Here is a 14,290-nt window from a genome sequence, read left to right as displayed (position 1 = left end):
CTCAATACGTAGGTAGAGCTAGTTAGTAATTTATAAAATATATATGTCGATTAAGCTTAATCGCCATATATATTTTATAAATTACTAATATATATATATATATATGTATATGTATATATATTTTGAAGTGTCGGAAATAATGATAAAATAATTTTTATTTACTTTTTTGTTGTTGTTGTAAATTCAATATTTCAATAAAAATAGCTTCATCAGGGTAGGAAGTCCATGATTTTTTTTCATTTTACTTCAAGTTCTAAGAAATTAATTAATCAAGCCCTAGTCCAGCACCTAACAGCTGCTAAACTTCTGACTGACAAACAATATGGATTCAGGCATGCCCGTTCAACAGCAGATATCTTACCTGTAGTTTCTGAACGTATATACCGTTCATTGGACAAAACAGGGGAGAGTAGAGCGGTAGCCCTTGATATATCTAAGACTTTTGACAGGATATGGCACGATGGTCTTCTAAGGAAAATTAGATCATATGGAATCACTGGAAGAATTCATAATGTAATTAAATTAAGAGAAAAATCCAAGTTGTCCTCGACGGTCGTACATCTAAACAATATGACATAAATGCGGGAGTACCTCAGGGGTCTATCCTTGGACCTCTATTATTCCTGATATTCATAAATGACCTCCCTGATAAAATTGTTTCAAAGATGGGTATATTTGCCGATGACACCACTCTCTATAACAGATATGAGGGGAAAACAAATGAACACATATCCAAGGAAATGGCAGAAACACTAGAGGATGACCTCCAATCTGTAGTGGAATGGGGACAAAAATGGATGGTCACATTCAATGCTGCTAAGACTAAGCTTGTTTCCTTCAATAACTACAAGAAACCTTCTCTACCACCAATAGCAATGTCCAAAAACACATTGCCTGAAAGTACTTCTTTTAAACTCCTCGGCCTAACGTTTACAGAGAATATGAACTGGAATAGATACATTGAGAGCATTGCGAAGGCTGCTGCAAGGAAGGTTGGCTCCCTCTACTGTGCTAGAAAACTACTTGCGCCTGACAGTATCCTATACCTCTATAAGGCCACCATTCGCCCATGTATGGAATACTGTTGTCACATCTGGGCTGGTGCATCTGCTGCTTGTCTCTCGCTCCTGGACAGGGTTCAAAAGAGAGTCGCCAACCTGATAGGTCCTGAACTGTCATCTAGGCTTCAGCCTCTGTCCCATCGAGATGTTGCATCCCTTTTTTTTTTTACACAGTGATCACCACTTATCAAGGCCCGGAAGCCACTCAGGGATAACCTGCCTGTTCTACAAATACTTTAATGGTGAATGCTCTGATGAACTGCAAACACTTGTACCTCCCCGACGTAACTACCTTCTGTTTGATCTAAATTTGAATTATACTAGCAGGACTACCCAGTGTTGCCCAGAGCAAAAATGTAACATATTTCTATTAAAACATCTACCTCTCTTCCTCTCTCTTTCTCCACTCCATTTCCCCAATAACCTCTGTTTAATCAACCCATTCCTTCTTAGACATACGATTCTTCTTTCTTGAGGAACTAGTACATACAATGGCTAAAAAAATCGACCGTGTCTCTGACGAAATCTACTCCAGTTGACCCCTCGAAGTTTAAAAAAAAATTTATTTTAAATATTGTTTGAAAAAAAATTCATTTTAAATTTTGTTCATCCGAGGCAATGCTGACCAAGAGTATATCAACATTGAAGGTCTTTGTTTTGTAGTTTTTTTTTAAAAACTTTTAACTGGACATGCACACATACAATTACAATAAAAAATATAATAGAAGATATAGATTTTTTTCATCCATAACACTTTTCATCTTAACCCCATAAAAAAAAAGGTGGTAGTAGCGACGGAGGTGAGGAATGAAAACAACAGTAGGCAAAGGTGTTAAAAATTTTTTTTTAAAAAGTGGTAGTAGGCAGACAGATTCGAACCTGTAGCGCGAAGGAGGAAAGGAAAAAAAAAAATGATGTCTTTGCCGATGTTTCCATCATCCGACTGGAAGTTCGGAACGTTGAAATTAAGCGTAGTCAATCCAACCGATACGATGACTTGCAAAAATGGCGATGCAAAAAAAACAAAAAAAACGACCCCTCCTTGTATAAAACTGCCCAGTTAAGAGTGAAGAAATGAATGTTTTTGGCCAATTTTTCGATATTTGTCATCCGAAGAGTCGAGCTTTAAAATGATACCTATCTCATGAAAATCTATTGCCTCTGTCAAAAGTTTCTGCAAGACATACAAACACACACACATACATTTTACCTTTTATATATTAGACTAGTGGGGGTGCCTGGTGTTGCCCGGGTGTTTGTAGGTGTGTGTTTTGGGGGGGGGGGTACATCAAAAACAAAAAACCTGGCGTTTGGAGATGTAAACCTGAAGTCTTGACGCAAAGGTGGAAAAGAAAAGGAGAAAAACCCTGACACCTAACCCGATCGGCCATGAGGGGAGAAGAAGTGAAAACTGTCTTAATTTAATGTTTATAAAGTGAAATTGACAGATACAAGAATTTAATAAGGTCAAACATCACGCGACTTTAGTTTGGCGCTGCAAGTCAGTTTCTGTGTATTTGTTTGTTTCCCCCGCTAAATGAATAGCAATTATCTGATATGACGGGTTTTTTTTTTTTACCCCAGCATTTATCAAACCTCATTTGCTTTCTAAACACAAATTCGTTTTCACAGTTTCGCTTTTTTATACTGAAAAGCCAAAGACACACACATGGGCCAATAAATATGGCGAAAATTGCCCAAATGAGTTGTTTCATAAATCTTAGATATTATCATCTCTGTAGCATATAAAAAGTTATAAGAATGAGCGACCAACCCAAGAACCAGCCTGAAAAAAGCCTTTGCCTGACATACACAAAAAATGCACACACACACACACACATTTTGTCTTTTATATATATAGACTAGCAGAGCTACCCGGTGTTGCCCGTGACAAAAGTGTAACATATTTCTATTATTATCTCTTTCTCCTCCGCCTAAATCCTTACTTGCTTTGAACACACACTCAATTTTCCTTTATGTAGATTTCCCAAGGAATTAGTCAGCATAAAGGAAGTAACTCTTTGTTCAAAACTCAGTTGCTTCCCTTTAATTAGTGCATAAAATGTCTGGAAAGCCAACTTTTTCTGATTTGTTCTGTGTTAGTTCAGGGTCAAAGAATGAATATTTTTTTCTAAAGTTTAGCTATTATCCATCCAGCGCAATGCTGATAAAGAATATAATATAGGTTTTTATTTTGTAGTCTTTTAGTTGTATTTAAACATACAAATAAACAAACTCACAGACAACTGCCCTTTATATAACACTAAAAGAAGATATACATTAACATTTTGGTATTTGTTAACCCAAAAATATTATATGAAAAAAAAAAACAAAAACAAAAAAAATATTATATGAAAAAAAGACAAAAACAAATATTATATGAAACAAACAAAAAATAAAATAAAAGAAGATCAACGATAAATGGACAAAAAATCAATGGGAAGGAAAGGTTTTTAATTAATTATTTCTACTTTTGCCCTGCCTGGACTGTGGTCAGTGATGGCTGAAATCTGACCTCTACATTATCCACAATAACTAGAGCAAAGCCACAATGGCTACGTTGGCTGGACACGGGTCTGACTGCTTCTTTTCAACGGATGGATCATCAACTCGGTTGTAGACGTGGCACAAAAAAAATCGATAATGAGCGGCATGATTGTATTCTTTTATTTGTTTGTCATCATGTTGCATGGGTTAATCAAAATATGTCAGACCAGGGATGGGAAGGGATGACAACATTGGTTTTACACTTTCTACAACCGCTAATTTATAATTTTTAGAGAGTGGAGTTTCGGTGTCTGTCTACTTGAGAGGTGGACATAATACTTCAAGAATACTAATTCAAGGTTAGGAATTTTTACAGTTAAACAAACAGTATTAATATTAATGGGGGGGAAAAATGTTGGTAATTGTTCAGAATAGACTCGGATAAAAACAAGGGAGATAATTGTAACATTTAGAAATTATTTCTTAGCAAAATGGAAAATGCATGATTGCTCATGAATATATAGAAGCATCATTAGCGTATTTGGTTTAACGTCTGTTTTATAAGTTGGCATGTGTTTGGTGGTTTTAAGAAATTGATTTCCAAACTAACCTATCTCTGGATAGGTCTTGATTTATCCCTCTTTCTCTAAAGTCTTTTTTTATCACTGCATTCCATACTTGGTTGTCACCTACAAACAGAACTTGTTATCTAAACTGTTCTAAATCTACTAATCTAAAAATTCTAATCTTACAATTGAACCCTTCTCTTAAAATTTTTTTTCAATTAACCAAAAACTCTTCGACAATGCCGGATAGGGGCAGCTAATTAAATATACAGTTTTCACTAAGTTAAAGAATTTCAGAACATCGCGTGATGTACTGTTAGATTTTGTCTTCCTCATCTTCTGCTTGTCATACTTCCTCCCCTCTTTCATCTCCTGTCTCTTCCTCCCCTCTTTCATCTCCTGTCTCTTCCTCCCCTCTCTCATCTCTCACCAACCCTCCATTTCATCTCATTTCTCCTCTCTTCTCAGCTTCCCTATCTCTCTGTTTTTCTCTCCCCACTTTTCTCCCTCTCCTTCTTTTCCTCCCACTCCTTCTTTTTCCGCTCTCCCACTTTCCCCTTTCTTTTAGTCTCTCATCTCTTCCGCCCTTTCTCTCTCTTCTATTTTCTCATCTCTCCACCTTTCTTTCTCATATCTGCCCTCTTCTCCTCTCTCCTTTATTGCCATCTTCCCTTGCCCATTCTCCTCATCATTCATCTTTTATTTATATTATTTATTAATTCCACATCATCTTAAAAATCCATCTAAAACGTCTAATATTGGAACATGACAACATTATCAGCATTTTATTGCACATTGAAGATTGCATCAAAGATTTTAAAGTTTTCAAAGTATTTAATTTCGGTTAAAACATGTTAGTTTAAAACGAATCAAAACGAGGCTGAAACATGTGAACATGCTCGTATGGATTGATAAATTCATCTTGCACTGCCAGCTGCGCACATGCGCGCATCATGTGACCGAGATATATGCTTGGAATCAATCCATTCCTTGCCTCTCTCGAACCATTTGGGATTTATAGAATTTCACCAAACGCGCCAATATTTACACACTTCTGTTTTTTTTTTTTCTAGTCTTGAATCAACTTACACATGGGATCTTTCGTGGATATTTCATAGAATCAACTTTGCCTCTCTTTCTTGTTGTCGTAATTGTCGTCTCACTTTTCACTCCCCCACGCCCACCCCAAAAGAAGAAGATATTATGTTTCCTTAAATAATAAGTTGGACCTGCATATATTACACTGCTTGGCAATCACATGGTCTAATTAACAACCAAGAGATTGAAAACAAACTCTGCAACAAATAACTTGTACTAAATGCAAAAAAGAAAAAAAAGAAAAAAAATTACACCGACCTGCATAGTTGTAAAGTACTGAAACCGATTTGTAAGGTTTATTATCTCTGAATTTGTTATTATCACTTTCACTTAGCCAAACACACACAGATTCCCCCCTCCCCATATTTGTTTTGTCTCTATATCCACCTGAAAACTATCTCAGAAGATACCCCTCTTGCTCTGGAGCCCCCATTCTTTTTACCCCCCCCCCCGACAATGCCTATCCCATCCAGGAAGTGACTTGCTTGTTTTTGACAGTGGAAAGACCCCCGGAAAACAGTGAGCAGCTCATTTATATCCAGATCGATTTAAGAGGGTCATACTAACCACCTAGCATTTTATTGTTTTTCTCTTAATACTAATTTTTTAGTAGAAATGATTTTAGTCCAAATGATGGAATCGAAATTGTGTGTGTATGTATGTATATATATCTATATTTTTATAAAGTAATAGGGTTCGTGTGTTTCTGTCTGTGTGTACAGCTCTCCACCATCAACGAAATATAAAGGAGGTAAGAGGGTAGATCTCTCCTGGTAGAGAAACATTAGAACCCATTTTAGGATGTTTCTGTTATAGGAGACATAAGAATCTTTGCCTAATTTCTTTATATACTATTCTACAAACCACCCCCATATCGAATGACTTATGATCATTTGCATATCACATTATATTAAATCTCTTTAACTAATTACCTCGACCTTATTACATATTGGAAATATTCTAATCATTTCAACTGTACTATTTACAAAATCTATTTAACATTTAATCTATCTTCTATCTTCTATCTATCTATATCTATATCTATCTTCTATATATCTATAAAAACAGAGATGTGTGTGTGCCACAGACGATTTCTGATTGGTTAATCCAATAATCACATCTCCTAAAAAACAATCGTTTCTACGCTCTTACCTTTACCATAAAATATTATGGCTTTATTTATTGTCCATCTTGAAAGGGTTTAATTTTTTAATAACTTGTTATTTACAAATTAAAAAAATACGAAACTATTATACGAAACTAAACTACACGAAATACGCGCACACGCGCACGTTCACTACCGTCACGTTGTTATGGCAACCAAACCCGCTGACTTCTTTTTCTCATTTCACTCGTGGTCTTAAATTCATTTCGTGTTTGTATTACTGTACACATAGATTCGAATAAGTTGCCAAAAAACAAATATATAACAAATAAATGTTATCAAAGGCAAATTTTTCGTGTTTTTATTCAATTTAACATGTTTATTCAGCTCGAAAGGCATACAGTGTTTACCGATGTATTGGAAAATTCAAGATGGCGGCCGATTCTCTCTTTAACACGGTAAGTTTGGAAAAAGGTGTAATAAATAAAAAACCGGTTAAAATACTGTTAAAAACTCGCTCAATATATGTTACCGTGACATAGGTTGACATATATTCGGCGGGTTTTTAATAGTATTTTGTATAGTTTTTTATTTATAACACCTTTTCCAAAACTTACGGTGTTAAAGAATGTGTGAGACGCCATCTTGAATTTTCCAACACATCGGTAAACACTGTATTCTTTTCGAGCTGAATAAACATGTTAAATTGAATAAAAACACGAAAAATATATCCAGTTTTTATCGGTTTTTTACCTTCTCTGCAGAAGTACAAAAAAAAACAAACAAAAAAAAAAACGGAAGGTACTTTTACAGAATGTTAAACTAACCCTAACCGATGTTTTATGTTTAGTTTAGGAAAAGTCAGAAGAAATAAAAGTCATTATTGCATGAAATATACGTATTTAGTTGAAGTATTGTTTATGTCAATTCTTTCGAAGAAATTTAGCAAGAATACCTGTAAACCAGGAAATCGGTAAAATGTCATCATGGATGAATACTTGTCTATTATAATTTCTACCCTTGACAAAAACTTAGCCATAACAAAAGAGATTTATTGTTCAGATTGTTTTTGAGATTGATTTCTAAAAAGATATTTTATAAATAAAATCGACTTTAAAATTAAAGACTTAAATTACAATAATTGAATTTAAACATTCTTATTTCAATATTTGGCACATAACACCTGCAAAAATGATCACAATGTCAGGATTTCATTTTATTTCAGAATCGATGGCAAATACTAATATTTAACATTAGTTTATCATTTAAGCCGATAAAAAGCCCTTTTTTTTCCGAGTCATAAAAGGATTTGGAGTTTCCTAATCAACCTTTCGGGTGCAGTTGCACGCTCTCAAAATAACTAAAGTGTTGGCTTTAAAAAAATTGGTTCATTAAAACTAAACAGGTTTAGTTTTAATAAAAAAAAAAAAATTAAAAAAAAATCGCTTTGGTAATTAGATATGTCGTATGGTTATCCCTAATCGCTGAATAAAATCGCTAACGAGTTGAATGATTACGACATAAAATTAAACTCGGGTTCCTGAAACGGAAACTTCGTTTGTTTTTGTTTTTTTCTTATCAATATATTTACATTGTTATTTTGTTTTCATTTTCAATCATTCGAACAGTTTTCTTTTTCAAGTAATCCAAGTTACAAAATTCCCACTGTTTACTATGCTAAAATCATAATGACTAATGTATACCTATTAACCCTTATCCTTGAGTGGCCTCTGGGCCTTGATAAGTGGTGACACCCATGTAAAAAAAAAAAAAAAATCACTCGAACAGTTTTCTTTTTATAATGTACAGTTTTAAAAGTTTAAAAACTATATAGTTTTTACTTCAGGAAAATTAATGGGTCAGTTTTTACGATGTGCCCTGTTAAAATACTGTTAAAAACTCGCTCAATATATGTTACCGTGACATAGGTTGACATATATTCGGCGGGTTTTTAATAGTATTTTGTATAGTTTTTTATTTATAACACCTTTTCCCAAACTTACGGTGTTAATGAGGGTGTGAGACGCCATCTTGAATTTTCCAACACATCGGTAAACACTGTATGTTTTTCGAGCTGAATAAATATATTACATTGAATAAAAACATAAAAAAGATATCCAGTTAGGTAGAAAAGTAACTTATCTTGCCTTTGATAACATTTATTTATATATTTGTTTTTGACTATTTTTTCGAATCTATGTGTACAGTAATCTTGCCAGGATGCGGAGGAAAATGAATGAAGGGGGAGGGGAATAAAATAAAAACATTTTGGAAACAGAGTAAGTTTGAAAGAATTGCTTTGCACAGAAAGAAATTAATGAAAAAATAAAATTAAATTTCTTTTCTTTCTTGATTTTTTTAATAGTTTTTTATGAAAAAGGAAGTCAAAATTAAGACTATAAAAAACAATTTTTATTAAAAGCGAACCTCAGTCGTCAGGTCTGTAAAAAAAAGACGTGGAATAATAAATGTTTTTTAATACAAATTGTTTTTACTTATGTGTTCATTTGTCTCTTTGAAGTTCGTTTGTTTAATATATCGGTTTGCAATATAATTTTGTCATTCTGTCAGACTCAAATTTTAAATCTATATATCTATAAAAGTGAACATGTGTGTGTGTGTGTGTGTGTGTGTGTCTGTGTACATTTCCCTACGAAATAACTCTGTCAATTTTTAGTCTACAGACTCGAAATTTGATATACAGGGTACTGAGATTTGGAAAAATCTATGTGATCGGTTTTTAGCCAGAAATTTGGCGATTAAGGGGTCAAAGTTCAACGATTTGAGCTTTGAGAACTCTACCAAACTTCTCCGACAATTTTGGGTCTACACACTTTAAATTTTAGATATAGCTTCCGTGGACATGGATCTAACTTAATAACTTGATTTGAGCCCAAAACAATAAATTTTCAGGGGTCATAATAGGGGTCAAAGTTTAAAAAATTACCCCCTTTTTTTTTGCTCAGCATACACCTCCAAACACCCGGGCAACGCCGGGCACCCATGCTAGTATATATATATATATATATACTTTTGTAAATAAAAAAAACAAAAAACGTCACAACCCAAGGATAATGTTTAGTAGAATTACCCATAGTGCGAATGCAATGATTTGGAACTGGTTTAAGAGAATAGACCAAAATGACGACTCACAACTCCTATCTCGCCCCACTTGGTTTGGCCTTGTGCTATATTCGTTGTGCAATTTTTTTGGTATCTTTTGTTTGTAACGTTTATTGTAAGAATTATCTGCAATATATAATCAAAGATGAGGATTTTGTGTTCGAAGATGGTCGCTATCCAACCAATATTCAAGTAATTTTTTTCTTTTTTATGTTAACTATTTTTTAAGAAATGAAACACTAAGGACAATAAGAGATTGGTCGGCCTTATCGGATTTTGAGTGTATTCAAAAATAAGATATCGACAAAGTTTTATATTGGAATTAAACAGTTTCAAAAGATTAAAACTATGCAGATAGGTAGAAAAATAAATTTATTGCGTTTGGTAACAGTTATTTGTTGTACACCCCCATCCTCTATTTTTGTGCTGTTAACCATGCAACATCATTTATTTTTCATTCATCTCTGCTGGAGCTATTTTTATTTTTGTTTGTTGTCAACTTTTTTTTTTTTTTTTTTTTTTTTTTTTACAAAGGAGTCCCTACATATCAAGGCCCAGAGGCTACTCGAGGATAAGATTAATAAGTGTACATTGATCAATGGGACAGTGACGTAGTAAATGTTAGTAGTGAAAATTTGTTAAATTGGATTACTTAAGGGGAACGGCTCATCAAGAACTTGTTTACGTTGGACTTGAAGACGACCATATTGTAGTCAGCCAGAAAGCAGGCAAATGGAACAGAGTCCCACAGGTGTGCAGTTCTAAGTAAAAAAGCTTTGTTCATGGAATTTACGTTTAGATTTAGGCATAGAAAAAGAGTGGGGGATATTATTGATAGTGTTTTCAGCTAGACTAGTGTTTCTCGTGAAAGTTTGGTGATGTGGGATCATAGATTGGAGCTCAGATGAGCACTTGCCATGAAAATAACGATAAAGCAGAGATAAGCTCGCAATGACTCTTCTGTGGGAGAGAGGTTGCAGGGAAGAGAAAAGGGCATCCCCCACTAGGCTATGAGATCTATTTTGAACTCCGTCAAGGCAGGATAAGTCTTTCTAGCAACTCCTGCCCAGATGTGGCAACAGTACTTCATCCTTGGACGTACCTGGCTCTTATATAAGTAGAGAATTGCATCAGCAGGTAGATATCTACTGGATCGATAGAAGGATCCCGTAATTTTTTCAGCGACCTTGGCAACGGATTTGATGTACGTGTTCCATTTCATATCAGGAGTAATGGTCAAGCCCAGGAGCTTGTCAAAACATGGAGCCTCCCCAAGACAAGAGCCATTCATTTCAATTGATGCCAGATGGGAATCAGAGCATTGATGATGTAAAGACAAAAGCTTAGTTTTAGATGCATTAAAAGTAATAAGCCACCTCTTTCCCCATTGTACCACATGCTCAAGATTAGAAGAGAGAGAATCAGAGAGAACTTGGTTGTTTACAATCTTTGATGTACTGCCATAGATGGTAGTGTCGTCAGCATATATGTCTATGAATAATCTAAGGATGTGATTTGGAGGATCGTTTATGTATATTAGGAAGAGAGTTGGGCCCAGGATGGAACCCTTAGGGATTCCAGCATTAATACTGTGATCTTCTGATTTCTGCCCATCAACCACTACTCTTATGAACCTATCAGAAATGATTTAATAATTGAGAAGGCATTTCCAGCTATACCATAACTGGAGATCTTGTATAGTAGACCTTTATGCCATACTCTATCAAAGGCCTTTGATATGTCCAGAGCAACTGCTTTAGAAAGGAAGTCTCCGTCAAGAGATTCGCTAATCCTATGGGATATAACTGTAAGCACATCTGATGTAAATCTAGCAGAACGGAAACCATATTGTATGTCACTAAGTTTATTTTTACTGAGATGGTTGACTATTTCTCTATTTAACACAGATTCCAGCAACTTACTCATGATGCACAGACTTATAGGTCTATACTGAGAGGGAGATGACCGATCACCTTAGAATCTTTGCCTGAAGGGAGTTGGTGTTAATGATTATGGAAGTTAGAACTAGATGGAGTACTAACCAATAGGGTGTTATCATTGTTGACCAAGCATTGTGTTTATCAGCCATGTGTATGCAGTGTGGTCATGCATGGAAGTGAAACCTAACAAGTGAGAGTTGAAGACGTGTTGCATGGAGAAAAATGATATGAAAATGATAAAATGAACATGTAATGTGAGTCTTAAAGACAGGCTTAGATCTGATGACCTCTGAGGAATGAATGGATGAAAGTTTTTGGTTTAAAAAAGATGTAGAGCAGTAGAGGTAGCAGGGTCAGTTCAAAGTGGGGGGGAGGTCAAGGAAAATTACAGGAGGAATTGATGAAAATGGACTTGAGAAAAAAGTGATGAATAAATATGCAGCAATTACTATCAACAGATGCTTTGAATTAGAAACCTCTTTAGAATTATAGATTTTACTAGCGGGGTGGGGTCGGGGCGGCTTTGCCCAGTCGTAAAATATGCTTAAATATGATATTTTCATTTGTCCAGATTTCATATATATTATTATAGAGTCGTGATTTCAAAAGTTAAAAAAAAAAAAAGTATTTGGATGCTATCAGCTAGAATCGAAAGCAAAACTGTAGCATTCAAAGCTGGTGACGTTACTACTGTATCAACATGACATGCATATGAATTGATTAAAAATAAACTAAAATAAATGTACAAAATGTATAACGATTTTTTTCAATTTTGACCCCCGTTTTGATCCCTTAAAAACTATTTTAATCGCAAAAGAGCCATAAAAGAATGGTCCATAAAGAATCCAATCATTTGAAGTCCTTAGCACTGCTCTGTAACTTTTAGTTTCGGAAGAGATAGAGTTTGAAAACATGGAGATGGACAGACATACGTAGCATGTTTTATAAATTAGATTTTTTGGAAACTTTTGAGATTCATAATTTGTGTATTCATATTTTGATGGACTGTTATCTGCCTCTTCATAATTGTTGTTGTTTCAGCATGTTTCGGCCAACTCATCCTTTGGCCTTCTTCAGGTGGTTAACTGCGCTGTGATATGAATGCTGAGTCTTGTAAGTGCATCCCCAGGAATTACTGCCTTCCTGGGGATACACTTACAAGACTCAGCATTCACATCGCGTTGCAGTTAACCACCTGAAGAAGGCCAAAGGATGAGTTGGCCGAAATGTGGTGAAACAACAACAATTATGAAGAGGAGGATAACAGTCCACAAAAATATGAATACACTCTTTAGAACTGCCTTAACTACTGCAAATGAATTATAGGAAACAGAAAGATATCCCATGATGCATCTGTGAAATAATTTTGCTGTGTAAACATTTAGTTCTCACGAGTTCTGGAGAACAACAAACAAGGTACTGAAGAGATATGAACTTTGCGATCAAGGTCATCTACTTCCACAATTTCTCTCTAAGCGATATCCACATTTTTGAGATGTTATCAAAGAATCTTGTTGCTACAAACGCACTGATCTTATCGTTGAGCTTCAGAATTTGCGTTCTCCTATTTTTACCAAAAGTATTCAATCGTTGCTTAAAGGAAATAATGCTTTCGATCTCCTTGAAAAATTGCTGTGGCTTGATGTTGATTGAACCAAGCTTTTAAAATTCCCTTCCAGGCCACTGCTTCTCTGACTGTACTGACATGCAGAAGTTCAAATGTAATGTGAACAGACATCTCACTGCCCAACTCCTGACACAATATCCCTGCATATTTGATCCCAAATAGTAACCCCTTACGATTTCGCGACACGGGTTTGATGAGTTCAACAAGCATGACACATAAGCACACAATTGTCATTTGATAAGTCGACCTCCTCTCGTGAATGGCTCCCTCGTTCTGCCTCTTACTTGTATATCTAGATATGAAAACTTACTCTTTCTTTGTTACCAGGTCAATTTCATTATTTATTGTTTATAAAATTGAATTCCTAAATCTATTTTATTACATAAATATCTCTCTAATATTTTATTGTTTATAAATCGAAGTCAAAATCCTCTATTAGATTTTAAGCATAAATATTTTAGTTAAACATTCTTTTCTTTCAAAACATTCTCTCTGCATATCTTTTTCTACATAGCAGTTAAACAAATCTATAATAATCGTTCTGACCTTGTACATTGCCCACCACAACATAACACAGATACTACACACACATACACACACAGATGGAGAAAGACACGTCTGTTTATTTACATGATTAAAAATGAAGAGAGAGAGAGCGCGCGTCATGCATTTGTTTTATATACAGTCCAAAGCGAGATAACTCAGTTACTTAACATCAGCGAAGGGGGGGGGGCAACTCTTCCTAACTAAAAACATGATTACAGTTAAAAACTCTCACATTCATAATTCAGACATATACAGCACCTGATATTCCAAAATTGTCACCCATGTTAGTACTAACCAGGCTCAACATTGCTTAACTTTGGTGGTCTAATGGGAACCGGTGTTTCAAACGTGATTATGTTGTATTGTCTCGAATATATATATGATAATTATAATATGTTCATTTGTCTTGGCATTTAGCCCACATATATATCATTCAGACTCATTGTTTCAAATACTGATGAAAATTTTGTCACTTTAAATTGTATATAGAACAATTCTTTTCTCTAAACCTTTTATTATTTAATTGTTTTAAGTGTTTTGGGGTATAGCACACCTCCTAAATTGAAGTCTACAAATAATGTGTCCACTTTACTCACCGTGCTGCCTACAATATATATTTCAAAATTATATTTTATTTAGTCTGCCTGCTCATTCCACTTTTTGCATTTTAAACTGTGATTGTAGCCATTATATATGAAAATAATTTTATAAGATCAGCAGTAAGTTCTCTACAGTGC

General features: G+C 34.7%; 1 protein-coding gene and 1 pseudogene across 1 annotated transcript in view; one reads left to right on the top strand and one right to left on the bottom strand.

The window, feature by feature from the left end:
- Window positions 1-14,290, top strand: part of LOC145256348 (vam6/Vps39-like protein) — a 248,094-nt gene that overhangs the window by 196,481 nt on the left and 37,323 nt on the right. The gene's annotated exons all lie outside the window — the stretch shown is intronic.
- LOC145256708 (5S ribosomal RNA) lies at window positions 13,800-13,918 on the bottom strand (annotated as a pseudogene).

The sequence above is a fragment of the Euprymna scolopes genome, chromosome 32, assembly GCF_053919585.1.
Source record: "Euprymna scolopes isolate OS-2025 chromosome 32, ASM5391958v1, whole genome shotgun sequence".
NCBI lineage: Eukaryota > Metazoa > Mollusca > Cephalopoda > Sepiida > Sepiolidae > Euprymna > Euprymna scolopes.
This window is presented reverse-complemented; position numbering and strand designations above follow the sequence as displayed.